This window comes from Erpetoichthys calabaricus, chromosome 1, assembly GCF_900747795.2.
Source record: "Erpetoichthys calabaricus chromosome 1, fErpCal1.3, whole genome shotgun sequence".
Lineage (NCBI taxonomy): Eukaryota > Metazoa > Chordata > Cladistia > Polypteriformes > Polypteridae > Erpetoichthys > Erpetoichthys calabaricus.
The window spans coordinates 124,234,350-124,248,935 of NC_041394.2; the positions used below are offsets into that span (position 1 = coordinate 124,234,350).

General features: G+C 35.7%; 1 long non-coding RNA gene across 1 annotated transcript; it reads right to left on the reverse strand.

The window, feature by feature from the left end:
- Positions 1–2,216: 2,216 nt before the first annotated feature.
- LOC127529553 (uncharacterized) lies at positions 2,217–2,576 on the reverse strand. Its single transcript, XR_007936179.1, has 2 exons — positions 2,513–2,576; positions 2,217–2,282 (listed from the first exon to the last, which is right to left on the reverse strand). It is a non-coding gene; the product is annotated as an uncharacterized LOC127529553 (long non-coding RNA).
- Between the last annotated feature and the right edge of the window lie 12,010 nt (positions 2,577–14,586).

Below are 14,586 nucleotides of genomic sequence, written 5' to 3' on the forward strand. Positions count from 1 at the left end.
AGTGTCTCTTCCATCAATGATCTGCTAATTGCTTCTTGAATATCGGAATCTTCAGACAAGTATTCTTCATTTTCAAGAAGGTTAACATAGTCACTATATGGAAAGAATGTTCATAGAGGAAAATATTGTAGAATTAATTTCACAATATTGATTATTCGCAATCAAAGCAAAACTTTAACTTTACTTTGTAGGACTCTGAAAGTAATACAAAAAAGTCCCTGGTATACTAACAATCTGTACTTTTAATCAAATCATAAAATCTTTCCACAAACAATTGTTGGACTGTGCACATTGGTTTCTGTAGCTTATGTTTTACTGTTTAGTTTGATACCTCCAAAATATTCTGGCAAATGTAAACAAACTATTAACAAGTTTAAAGGACAACAGAATGTTTTTTGAAAGTGCCACCCCATACAGTGGACAACGTATAGTTGATATTAATATATGAATTTAAGTAAATATTTATACATTTGTATACAAATGTATTCAAAATTCATGTAAGAAATGTAAAGAAAATTCACAACTGTTTCAAAGTGCATTCAAATACTGACAACAAGGAAAGTAATTAAATGAGAGAAAATAATTTTAATGTGCTTGAATGTATAAAAATGTTTTGGCTTTCCCACTGGACACAGAGTAAATTATGTTCACTTCACTTAAATTAAACCACTGTCAAACACTGAACAAATTATTGCATCCTGTCAGTTTCAGTTTTACTTCAGTTATTTAGGTTTTCCATTTCCTTGCCTGACATACCTAACATATGACGTGCTGAAGCAACTAACAAAATTCTTTTTTATGTTTAGTAAGGGTTGAAAGCAAAAAAAGTGGAAGACTGAATAAGAAGTGAACAGAAATATAATTAATAGTAAAACCTTAATCAAGCAATCTTCTTTAAGTATAAACAGCTTCCGAAAATTGAGCAATTTAATCAATTAAAGCACAAAACTATAACCTCAATGTTTAGACCTGTCAACATAACCAGTTTTCTTTCACTATCTTTCACTATCCAAGATTTCAGACTGTTTTGTTTTCCAGTCTGTTTAAAACAATTCTGTATCTATGTGCATCCATTATATATAAACAGTCTGTAAATGCAGAGAACCAGTGATCTGTGCCTACACTCCAAGAAGAATGTTATACAAAAATAAACTGCATTGAAAATATTATGTCTGAGTTATTTAAAAAAGTAACCACTTAGACCTCCATAGGAAGGCTGCAGAACTGCTCTAAATAAACCAAAAATTGAACGTTCTTCTGTGTTTTCTAATTATTGTCAGAATTGGAACATGTTCTAAAAATTACATCAACATCTAGAGGACTGCCAGAAAAACCCTGGGATTAGACTTTTTTCCATCTACTTGAGGAAAATATCAAAGTTAAATTTTACATTTCACACAATTCAGTATTTCAAATTTGACATTTCAAACCACAGCATTTCTGTTCTAAGTACTACAGTGAAAACAAATCACCTTTAAGACAAGAAGATGACTTTGGGCATTTTTCTGACCGGAACACAAATATCTGATGTAAACCATCTTTGAATCTATTTAATAAAGAAAATGACTCTCAGGACACCAGAGCCATACCTGGCGGCATTTGGCGCAAGGTTGAAGTTAACTCTGAGCAAGATACCAGGTCAGTGTGGGTTAAACTCACTCACAAATGATCATGCTAACTAACATAGATTACAACTGTCTATTAACCTAACCCTCATCCTTTGACAAAATCGCAGTAAAACTGGAGTGCCCAAAGAAGAATGCACACATTCCACATGATTACCGGGCCATGATTTGAACTTAGACTCTCAGAGCGGTGAAGTTGCATTGAAAATTATACTATATGATGGTGGGTTTCTTTTTTAAAAACTTGCCTTTACAATTTAAAGTGATATTTCATTATTAAATCAAGGCACAGTAAAACATCAAAAAGTGGACAACAGATAAGAAAGAAACTTAAAACAAAGGTGTATAAGAAAGGTGTTTATAAATACGACTACTTTTTAAATTTTAAACAGTATAAACTGGGACAATTACAAAATTCCATGTATATTGTAAATAGAAAACTCCTGCAACATCTCTTCACACCTATTCATCTTTATTAGATTTACCAATGATGTTAAAAACTGGTCTCAGTTTTTTTTTAAAACAGTGCATTATTATATTAAGCTGTACCAACCCAAGTCATTTTATATTGATATTAAAGCATTCACATACTTCTAAAGATTCAAAATCTCTTTCACTCTTCTGCTCCTCAATTATTTCTCCTTCAGAATTTGATGGCTAAAATAAAATATATTAATAATAATATCACATGTAAAAATATTTAAATTTATCAATGAAAGTATTCCACAACCTTCATTTTTAAATTTTCAAAACATTTCTTTGGTAACTACCTAAGTAAAATTAAGAATACGTACACGTGCAAACCTGTAACATTAATTTGTTACAGGGACCATCTCCAAATATAAATTGATGTCCAATATAAAACCATTTTTAAAATACAAACTTACAGATGCCTCAGGGAAAGTCAACACTGTTGTATCTGGTTTTACATATATAGACTTCTGATGAAATATCTTTTTAATCACAAAGTCATTTAATGTTTGGAGGCTCGTCAAGGATGGCGTCACCAGTTTGCTGTGACATCCAAGTAAAATTTGAAGCCTAAGATTAAAAATTGATAGATAATGTAATACATAATTACAATTAAATATAAAACATAAAACAATAGTTTATTAAATTTTACATTTACAAGATATGCACTTCCAGCGAAAGAAATATACAAAAGAAATACAATACTATCCCGCATGTATCAATCTTTGGCTTGAACGCTTCACGAACAGCCTTCCATCACCATGCCTTCATCCCAACACACTTTGAATTCCACCACTGACTTGATATGACCAGACTCAAACAGCCATGCTTTAACTGCAGCTCTGGGCACTTTCTGGCATTCAGCATCTAGAAGGAGTATCACTTCTTTGGAAAACGTTGGATGTTCTACTGACGGCTTTCCTGATCCAAGAAGTTTTCTAAAATAAAGACATTCAAATATACATGCTACCGAAAGCCAAATGAACCGTTTAATTTCGGAAGAATTTTAGTTATATTAGCTGTGTCCCACTGTAAAAAAATCACAACCGGTAGAAGGGCAAAACACTTTAAATTAGAAAAAAGCTTACTGTTTTGTTATCATTTGGATAAACATAAGCCTGATTGTTCTCCGCCACAGGGCAAAGAACGAAAATTTCTTACTTTAGGTAGTTTGTTTATACAGCGCTTCTGCTTTACAGCCTGTACGTACCTGTAAAATCCTCCTGAACCTCAAGAATTCTTTCTCAGATTGTAAATTTCTCACAATCTGCCTTGCTGTGTTACTATCCATTGCAAAATACAAAAACTACTAATTCTTATTGTATTTTTTGTACAACGCTTTTCTGAAACTTCTGTCACAGTTGGTCGGTCTTGTGAGGAATGTCTCATAGCGCGCCCATTGAAAAATTAAATATATTGCTTAAAAAAAAAGAGGAGCACAAATATTATATTAAAAGATTAGTTGAAATTTATTTTTATTAACATTTTGACTAACTTTCGGTTAATTTATTACATTTCACTGTATTAGGACCCCACAGAGTTTACTAAACACGTGCCTGAGTCGATTCACTCTATATATATTCCAAAGCTGACTTTACATATTCAAGTTTTGACTTTATATATTCGGGAATTACTTTATATATTTCGACAGTTACTTTATATAATCAGGAATGACTTTATATATTCCGACGCTGACTTTATATATTCATGTTTTGACTTTATATATTCTGATAATGACTTTATATATTCCGACAATGACTTTATATATTCAGAAACAAGTTTTGACTTCATATATTCCGAAGCTGACTTTGTATATTCAAGTTTTGACTTTATATATTCAGGAATTACTTTATATATTCCGAAGTTGATTTTATATATTCAAGTTTTGACTTTATATATTCCGACGCTGACTTTATATATTCAGAAAATCAATGTATTTGCCTGTTTGGCACCCCATAATATATATAATATAATATAATGGAGATTCCTTTTAATAGCTAAAATACATGGCCAGGATTAAAAGTGGATTCCATTTTAGACATGGAGCAATGAAACAACTCATTGTCTTTGCAAAAATATCTTAAGGGTTCATGTGAATTTCCCAATCCTATTTACAAGTACTTTGCTTATTTGGAAAGCACAAATGATGGTATACCCTATTGTACTGTATTAAAGCGCTCCCATATACTATTTGGACTCTGCGTTTGTGATTTGAGATTTTTGTGTTCATGTATTTGGTATTAAGTCAAGATGATTCAATATGTGCCAATAGTGCATTATATTCTTCTTCTTCCTTTTCATGATTTTCATTGATATTTATCAAGGCACAGTTGAGCTTTAGAGAGTATGCAGGTTTGGAGCATGAATGTTGTATCTCTGCTTTTTGGAGATGTTGTCCTTTTTGCATCACCAGACTATAATATCAAATGACAACTGGTGTAGATTGCAGTAGCATGTCATGCAGCTCGGGTGAGAATCAACACAAGAAATCGTATTGTCTTCTTCCAGGAAAAAATGGCTTGTTCTCTTAAAACAAGAGGAGCAACGTTCATGAGTTCAGGTATCTCATGATACCTCCATGTTATCATGAGCAATGGTAGTGGTGATTATGAGATTGACCAAGGAATCTGTGCATCAACACTTGTAGTGCACCATGATGATGAAGAGGGAGTGAAGTTCTTAAGCAAAGATTATGGTTTATCAGTCAGCCTATATCCTTATCCTCATCTAAGGTGCCGGGTTTTGGGTAGCAACTGAAAGAGTAAGTTGGCAATACTTATGACCAAATATAGGTTCCTGTGTAATATTGCTGGGCTCACTCTCTGTGATAGTGTGAGGAACAGGGAGTAAAGCAATGCTTCTCTAGTTTGAGAGGAGCCAGTAAAGTTTGGGTTTAGGAATGTAGTTAGGGTTTCCCCAGCAGGGGCATCAGGAACATGATTCAAGGCAGAGATAGAACACACTGGAGGAATTGTATCTCTCAACTGGCCTAGGAACATTTGGAAATTCCCCCAGAGGATTTGAAAGCTGTTGAGATTTGGGTGACCTGGTCTACCCAGCTCAAGATGTTGCCACCATGAAATTTTATCAGGATAAGTTTAGAAAAAGTTAAGTGAATTCCTTTAGCCTTTATCACAATGAGTAAGCGTACCTGTGTATCAACTCCTACAGTTGCACTTGCCAAAGTGTGTTACTTCCTACTCAGTTTTGATGGGGAAAGAAAAATAGTGATATCCATTCTGATGATGTTGGTTATTAAGTCTGGCTAAAGTGCAAAGTCAAAAAATCATTCATATTGGAATTATTCCTACTACATTGCACTGAATACTATAGATGACCCATCTCTCTCTCCCTTTTGTGCACTAACTCTTAGAAATTAAAAAAAAAATAAATAAAAAGACTTGCTGCTTGGTAGGTCCTCTTAGTTCATGGTCCAGGTATAGAGTAGATTGACTCATTGCTCTCTATCTTGCTCTAAAAATTAATTCAGATTACATGGATGTCTTGGAAAATTTCAGTGGCATGAATCCTTTGCCTACTTGATTGTGTTGGTTCTGCATTGGGGTCCATATTGGAAGAGTTATACATAGAAAATGTCCTTGACTTTATGCTTATTGGAGACGCCCATGCTTTTGAACAGTACCAAAGGAAACAGTAGCAATTTTAAAAGAGTACTCCCTTATGGAAGTGATGTCAATGCCTGAATAATGTGTCATTACTATATGGCAGATTATCCACCAGGTTCAGAGGCAGCACATCTATTAAATGCAGCGCACATTAAAGTCAAAGTCACCGTCCTCCCTGTGATAATTATTGATCATAGAATGCCTTTTTCTCTTTTTGGTCATGCCACTGGATTTTCACTTATTGCAAAACACCGTGTTGGTAACTCTCTAAGGTATCCATGATGATCAGTTTCAAGTGCTGGAAGGCTACAATAATCAGTGGCTCTGCTCTACAGCTGGTTGGATCTTAATTAATGAGTTAGAACAGCTTGTGAGGATTTATGCCAAGAGTCAATCAACAATGTACAATACATCAAAAAGAGTTTCTGGAGCCAAAGTGGGTAAGCTGAAAAGGATGATTAGGGGATTTCAGATTTTCACTAATGAAAGATTTTTTAAATACAGTACATACATATTACAATAAGGTAACAATAAAGCACCCATATGTTCTCCCAAGTCGGCAGAAAATTAGGATACTTGACAGACCTTTATGGAACTAAACAAAGAGGACTGTCCTTCTGTTCAAGGCATATTTAGATCAAATTTTACATTTGTATTGGTGGCATGGTGGTGCAGTGAGCAATGGGTTCAGTTCTGGCTCCCCTCAACTTCTGAACATGTACTTGATAGCTGAACTGGCAGCTGTACATTGGTCAGAGTGACTGTGACTGTGTGCTGAGAGAGCTCTGCGATGGACTGGCATCCCATTAAAGGTGAGCCTCCAGTTCTTTAATAAGACCCTCTGACTCCCCATGACACACTATTAAACAATAAATTAAATGCTGTAGTGTAATCAGAAGATATTTGTACCCAAACACTACTGATATCATTTGGATAAAATTTGTTTATATGTCTGGACAACAAGCTAAAGAGAAACTATTTGCATCATACATCCTATTCCCTTGTACTCTTTTTTCCCCTGACAGAATAAATAAAAAAGAAATGCAGCACTGCAGATGATGCTGTGTAGAAGGCATGCTGCTTGTCAGATTTCATGATGCCTTACTGATGCGGGGAAATAGTTTGCAGTTTGGAAGAAGATTACTCATAGGTCATAGGATAAGAACATAATCAAAATAGTGTTTTAGATAAGCTCCATATGCCTGTCCTGCTGCTATATGGCTGTGACACAGAATTGCTTTTTAAACATGATTCTTAGACATGCCCACAATCCTATAAGCCAACCTTAAATAAAGTTGTTTGCTCCCCTAGGTTGTCATTTGGAGTTATACACAGAAATCAATCGCCTTTTTCTCAGACAGGAGCACTGAGAGCTCCTTGACAAGGTTATTCCTTGGCCCAGTGAGTTTTCTTCCTCCTGACTTGCAACGGAGCAATGCTTTATATTAATATAATCACTTCTGTCATGAAATATTTATCTGCTGAAGCTTAGTTGATTGAAACAAGTAAGAGGAAAAAAGCAAAACAAAAAAAGAGAGAGAGAGAGACAAACAAAATACATGGTGTGATGAAATCTGGCTCACAAAAATTCAATATATAGACTTTATCAAGACTTTGGAGAATATTTCAGAATTAAATATTCGGAGAACGAAGGTTGAAACATACCTATTTTCAATATTTACAGTAGTAGTGTTTTCACAAATGTATTTTGTAAGAAAAATATATATAATCTGTGCTGTTGGCATTACTGTTGTGTAGTATATATTAATGCTGCATCAAAGTCATTTTCTTCAGAACTGTGTGATCTGTTGTAACAGCTTTGTTGTGGGATTTTATGTCTACTTTGAGAATCATTAGTTGGAATAATCAAAATTCTTATAAATCCATAATTACTTTTATTCACTCAATAGTACCATTCTGTTCTCTTCTTTTAACATTCTGAAAAACAACATCTTCATCAGCTATAGAAAAAAATCTCACCTTATTCTGTCCAATTGGGACTTTGCTCAATCAAACGCTTAAAACTGTTGATTGGTATTGCAAACCTAATGGCGATATGCATGTGAACAGCACTGTTTGCTTTCTCAAAAATGCAAGGCTATGCATCGACAAAAAATGTAGTGCAATCAGATTATCTCAGATGAATACACAATGGGCGGTCGGAAAATCAAGAGTACACCTTATGAGAAGGATTTAGGAGTCATAGTGGACTCTAAGCTATTGGCTTCTCGACAGTGTTCAGAAGCCATTAAGAAGGCTAACAGAATGTTAGGATATATAGCACGATGTGTGGAGTACAAGTCCAAGGAGTTTATGCTCAACCTTTATAATGCACTGGTGAGGCCTCATCTTGAGTACTGTGTGCAGTTTTGGTCTCCAGGATACAAAAAGGACATAGCAGTGCTAGAAAAGGTCCAGAGAAGAGCGACTAGGCTGATTCCAGGGCTACAGGGGTTGAATTATAAGGAAAGATTAAAAGAGCTGAGCCTATACAGTTTAAGCAAAAGAAGATTAAGAGGTGACATGGTTGAAGTGTTTAAAATTATGAAGAGAATTAGTACAGTGGATCGAGACTGTTACTTTAAAATGAGGTCATCAAGAACACAGGGACACAGTTAAAAACTTGTTAAGGGTAAATTTCGCACAAACATTAGGAAGTTTTACTTTACACAAAGAACGATCGACACTTTGAATAAGCTACCAAATAGTGTGGTAGACAGTAAGACGTTGGGGACTTTCAAATCTCGACTTGATGTTTTTTTGGAAGAAATAAGTGGATAGGACTGGCGAGCTTTGTTGGACTGAATAGCCTGTTGTCGTCTACAGTGTTCTAATGTTCTAATGTACTAATTTGTTGTCATATGTGACACATGCCTGGTCTGCCGAAGTGGTCAGTAATACTGCGGGATATTTTTCCCGTTTCTAACCGTGCAGCAGACTGGTTGATGGGAATTGTAGTCCCCACTTTGTCATTTGCATAAAGTTGCAGATAAAATTAAGGGATGTAGTGGGGTAATATATATTAAATGCCTTTCTTACTGGATCAGTTATATGAAATTGACTACTCTCACAGCTACAGCACCTGGCAAGCACTTGCTAAAACCGCCTTCTTTGAGCTTTGACGAACTTTTCTTCTGCACATAGCCTACATTTGCCTAAACCAGCACGCTCCATGCAGTGCATTAGAATGTACCACTTGCTAGAGGACTATTAATGACAAATAAAAACAAATTAAAAAATAATCAAATCCATCAAGGTATTTTTGAGATTTTGAGGTATTTAGTTTTTCTGTAGTGTTTTTTTTACTCTTAAATGTTGATATATCAAAATGTTTTTTTTAGTGGACACCTACTGCCCAAAATGCACCATCCTGTCAAATTCCAGCTTTTTAAACAGGAAATAGTGTTTTTGTTGATGAGTGAGTAACTTCTACTGGCACACACTGGCTGCATCACATTCTGGTACAGCACATTAGGATCAAGAAGCACCATAGAGGGTTGGTGGTGATAGCAGAGAACATTTACAGCACCTAGTTGCCTTCTGTTCAGGATATCTAAAACATTCGTTGTCTTAGAATAGCAAACAATATTATTAAAGACCACCACCATCCTGCATAGTTGCTTTTTTCACTTTTTCTTTCTGGCAATTACTATGGAACTATTGGCAGTGGCACCAGGAGATTCAGGGAAAGAGTCTATACACAAGTCATACAGCTGCTGAAAGTGAATCATAATTTTAAATACCATATATATATTTTATATATCTATTATAAAAGAAAATCTTGAGATGAGACTATTGCCAAGAGATTTTTTCAAGTCCTGCCTCCTCTCAACCATTTTTCAATCACACCCACAGTCCTCTCACCTTTCTTTCATGTGAATGCTTTTATCAGACTGTCACACACGTGCGCTTAGGAGGCAATCAAAAGGCCCAGAGGTGAGTGAATGGTTATCAGATGGGGGGTTGTATGATGGTATTAATGCCTCTCTTTCTGACCTTACAGATTACATCTTGCCTGAAGAAGGGGCCTGAGTTGCCTCGAAAGCTTGCATATTGTAATCTTTCTAGTTAGCCAATAAAAGGTGTCATTTTGCTTGGCTTTTCTGACCTTACAGAAATAAAGAAGACAAATAATGAAACAAATACCCTCACAGAATGTAATTCAAAACCAACAATACTTCCGGCTCCAGTTTACCACATCACTTCCGGTCCCCCAGTGATGACGTCACCACCGACCACCATTGATGACGTCACTTCCAGTCCCCCAGTGATGACATCACCACCGACCACCATTGATGGCATCACATCCTGCTTTAATCATTTCCTGTAGCCATTTTGAATAATTTGTACTATATAAAGGGCGGCAGAAACGAGCACTGTTGTCAAATGTCTGATTTAAATTACTTTATCATTTTGACCAGAAAAAAAATATTACAAGGGGCTAATCCCCAAACCTTTATGCTTTGTTTGTGAGCTTAATTCATCACAAGACACAGTTCCTGCACTCTTATAATTTTTACGTTTTCCTCACTCTAAGTTCCCAATAAAAGAAGACTTATTATGTCCAAATCTTATTGAAGAATTTCATTCCGAAAGCTTATCAACACAAGAAATGAGTACACGGGCAATCCTAGCACCAAGAAATGATGAAGTCAAACAAATTAATGTGAAAATTGTCAATTGGTTACATGGCAAATTGGTTAAATGTGTATCAATAGACTATGCTGAAACATTTGGTGGTGATGGTGTGGAAGATGAAGACATCAACTTACAATATCCCGTATAATATTTACAACCGTTAACACTGTCCGGTCTTCCACTGGCCGATTTACTGTTGAAAGAAGGATGTATCGTAATGTTATTACGTAATTTATATCTGAGTGATGGGCTATGCAATAGGAAAAGATAAGTTGTATTCAAAATTGGTCAAACAATTCTGACATGTAAAATTTTAACAGGCGACAAGAATGGTAATGTAGTACATCTTCTGCGGATAACATTAGACACCAAAGCAGAGCTTGATATGCCATTCGTATTAAAATGTTTACAGTTTCCTGTTAGAATAGCTTTTGCTATGACATTTAACAAATCACGGGGACAAGCATTCGATATTCACTCACGTGCAGTAATACGTTGCACTGTCACGATGTAAGTCCAAACACAGACTCAAAATTCAATGCGATATTGATGAAAAGTTAATTCAAAAAATAGTTTTTACTGGTTTTACAGTAAAAGTGTAAGTTTAAAAAGTATTTGCGTGTTAATTTCAAAGCCAAACAGAACAAAAACGTATAACGTAATGAATACCTCTAACGCAACATGAAACATAATTTTCTTTCAATTTATTATGTTTTACTCTTTTTTACTATGGTTAATTACTCGCTGTTATGTAAAATAGTTATAGATAGATAGATAGATAGATAGATAGATAGATAGATAGATAGATAGATAGATAGATAGATAGATAGATACTTTATTAATCCCAATGGGAAATTCACATATTATGCATATGTAACAATTCCCATGAAAATAACGATCTGTTTAAATTGTACATTTGCTTCCCCATATGCGAGCGGCAGATATGCGAAGTGGCTAATGCGTAGCGCCCGGCAAGCAAAGTAAGCAGGGGCAGAGGCCCCTAGTGTATGTACTGTATATATATATATTTTTTTTTTTGAGGTTTCTGAACTCTTTTGGGACCCTGCCCCCCAACAGGACGACACACCGAAGTGTGCCCTGAAGTGCGATTGCTTGGCCGTTGCCTTGGAAATAGCAGGCTCACAGCGCTGCAGTGGAGCACCACGGAAGCAAATCCGAGCTGATCATGGTCGTGCTATAAGTGCCTGTCCTTGATGGGTGATGCAAGGAACATTATAAATGCAGGGAACGGTATTACTTGGCCACTAACCTGGACATGATCCTGCCTGACTGTTATGTCTGTGTATAGGAGAATGGTAGATCCCGTTACGATAAATAACCATGCTGTTCCTGTTTCAAGATGAATAAAGCAGGTTTTGCTAAAGTACAGAGACTCAGCCTCGTGTTTTGGGGCACAAGACAGGGACTTACGCGTCACAATATATACACACATACAACTCCAATCACGAGTATCTAGAAATTAAAAAAATTCAAAGGCATTCTCTTTAGCACTATGGAGCTGCAGAGGTGCAGGCCCACAAGCTCCATGAATTGTCTGCAACATAGAACACCAAGCTTGGGAGTGAACTGTTTGAATTAAAAAATCAATCAGTTATAAAGGTTTTTGTTACCTTGGGATATGATTCTTGTGTAAAATTGCAGGTGATACTGCATTTACTAAACCATCATCTATCTGAAAGTGTTTTTTTCTGTAAGTGTATTGGTTCTATGCAGTGGGTTGGCACCCTGCCCGGGATTGGTTCCTGCCTTGTGCCCTGTGTTGGCTGGGATTGGCTCCAGCAGATCCCCGTGACCCTGTGTTCGGATTCAGCGGGTTGGAAAATGGATGGATGGATGGTATTGGTTCTAAAAAGTGAATGCACAGACTGGTGAATCAAAGTGCAATGTGGACTATCTTCTGCCTTGACTGAACCATATAAATCTTCAAAATCAATGGAACTGGAGGAGAGAGAGTCAATTGCTACTCCCACAGCGTCCCTCTCTAACTCTTCTGAGGATGTTCTAGAAACCCACAAGTCATCTTATGCCAAAATTGATGCATCCAAATTATCTGACACTGTAAAATTGTAATGGTAAGCCTATTTTTTTAAAAAACAGCATCTTCACCTGAGCCAGCTTGTGGAATGGAGTAAGTGTAACTGTTACCTCTAATATAGTGTGTTTGTGCTTTATGCATCAAAATCAAATCAAAAGTAATTTAGTATTTGAATTTAAGTATTACATTTTGCATAGGGCAAGCTATAAAAATGTTAAATCACAGGAAATATGAAAGCTATTAAAATTTTGTATATAATTCACATTGTTAAAAGAATTCTGCCATTGTATCAATGACTACTTGGGTAATGCTAATTCTATTAACATATATTTAAATTAATTCATTTTTTTTCTGAGTTTTTAAATGTGGGTTGAAATTTTAAGCAACCCATAGTCTATTCAAGTTTTTATTTCTGTTCACTTAGCTTAAAAATCTCAGAATTAGTCATCCTGCTTAAGTCTGTGCCCACTGATCTCTGTCACTGCATGATTTTGGACAGCATAATTATTTTTGATCGTGTTATGTTACAGGGATTGTTCTTTGGTTTATGTTCTTTTTTATTGTTATTGTCGTTGTTTTTGTATTATTTATGTTTTTGTTATTACATATATTTTGTTATTTACTGTTCTTATTTATTATTTATGTAGTGTGTATTTTCTTCTGTTCCTTGTGTTTTGTGGGTAGTACCCCAAAAGGTGGGTCCACTATTACCTTACTGTTGAAGGACCACCTTCAGCCCTTATATTTTAGGCTGGAGAGTATTGTTCTTTGGGTTTTCTGGGTTTTTGATTACTTTTGCTTTGTCTTTGGGTTCTGAGTATAGGATATCAGATTGGAATTGTTAGCTTTGGGCTAGCTTTTCAGGAAAACAATTTTTGTCTCATTTTTGACTTATTGATGCTTTTTGTTTATCAAAAATCCTTTAAATACATTTATCATTTTCCTTATCGCTCAAGCTAGAGCTTTGATCGTGTATCCTTCTTCTTGAAGGAATTTTTGAGTTTTTTTGGGACATTTAAATTTATTTTAATCTGCAAAAGCTTGTTCCCCATTTTAGGATTGTGAAAGTCAAATCCTGCCTGTAGAGTTTAGATTCAGGCTGCCTGGTGTTAGGCCTATCTTTAGGCACACAGTGAAGGCCCTGGCTTGGTCTAAGGGTCCTTCATCCTTCCTGATGTTTTGTGTTGCATATGACCATAGTATAAACATAACTTAAGTATTTAACTCCTATCACTAAAATTTTCAACATTTTTATTATTTAGACTCATCGACAGTGTTACTGTAAACTCTACAGAAAATTAAAAGAACTAGGGACCAAAAACTATCAATCAAATAAGAGGTCACACTACAGGAATAGGATATTATTATGATTTGAAGTCAAAACCATAGTAACAGAGAGTGTAAGGCCTTCTAAAGACAAAGCCAAGTCAGGTCTCCTTTGCCTGCCTTGAATAGGCCTCACCTCTTACAGATGAATAAAAATTCTACTGGAATGCACCAGGCCTTGCAGGGCTTAAAAGGGGAAGAAGTCTCAAAAAATAAACTTAGATCTCCCAAAAATATCAAAACTGCCTCTTACAGAAAGGAAACTATAAAAACCTATGGTTGAAGGGTATCTTTAAAAATCAAAAGTACTTATTTAACAAACTGCCCTAATTCAGAGTGTTTATAAGAAATGTAGTTATTTACTTCATAAGGCAGAAGTACATAATAAACAAAAATTGTTGTGTTAAATATAGATAGACTGTTAGGTCATTTACGTTGGTGCCCTGCCCAGGGTTTGTTTCCTGCCTTGCGCTCTGTGCTGGCTGGGATTGACTCCAGCAGACCCCCGTGATCCTGTGTTCGGATTCAGCGGGTTGGAATATGGATGGATGGATGTTAGATCAGTTGCAGTGTACCTAAGATTGCACTGTACTAGATGCGGATCAAGACCAGACTACGTAGTACGGTACTTAGAGGAGATCTAAGTGCCATTGCAGTGAATAGTGGAATAAGATCAATACCAAGTTCAACTAATCTGCAGCTATTCTTAATTTTGTTTTCTGTTTCACCTTGATTTGCTCAGTTGGTTGTCTGATTGTCCATTAACACTGGCATGCTGGCAATTAATGTCTTGCACTTTCTCAATTATGGACTACACATTCCCCTCCATTTAAAGGGACAAATC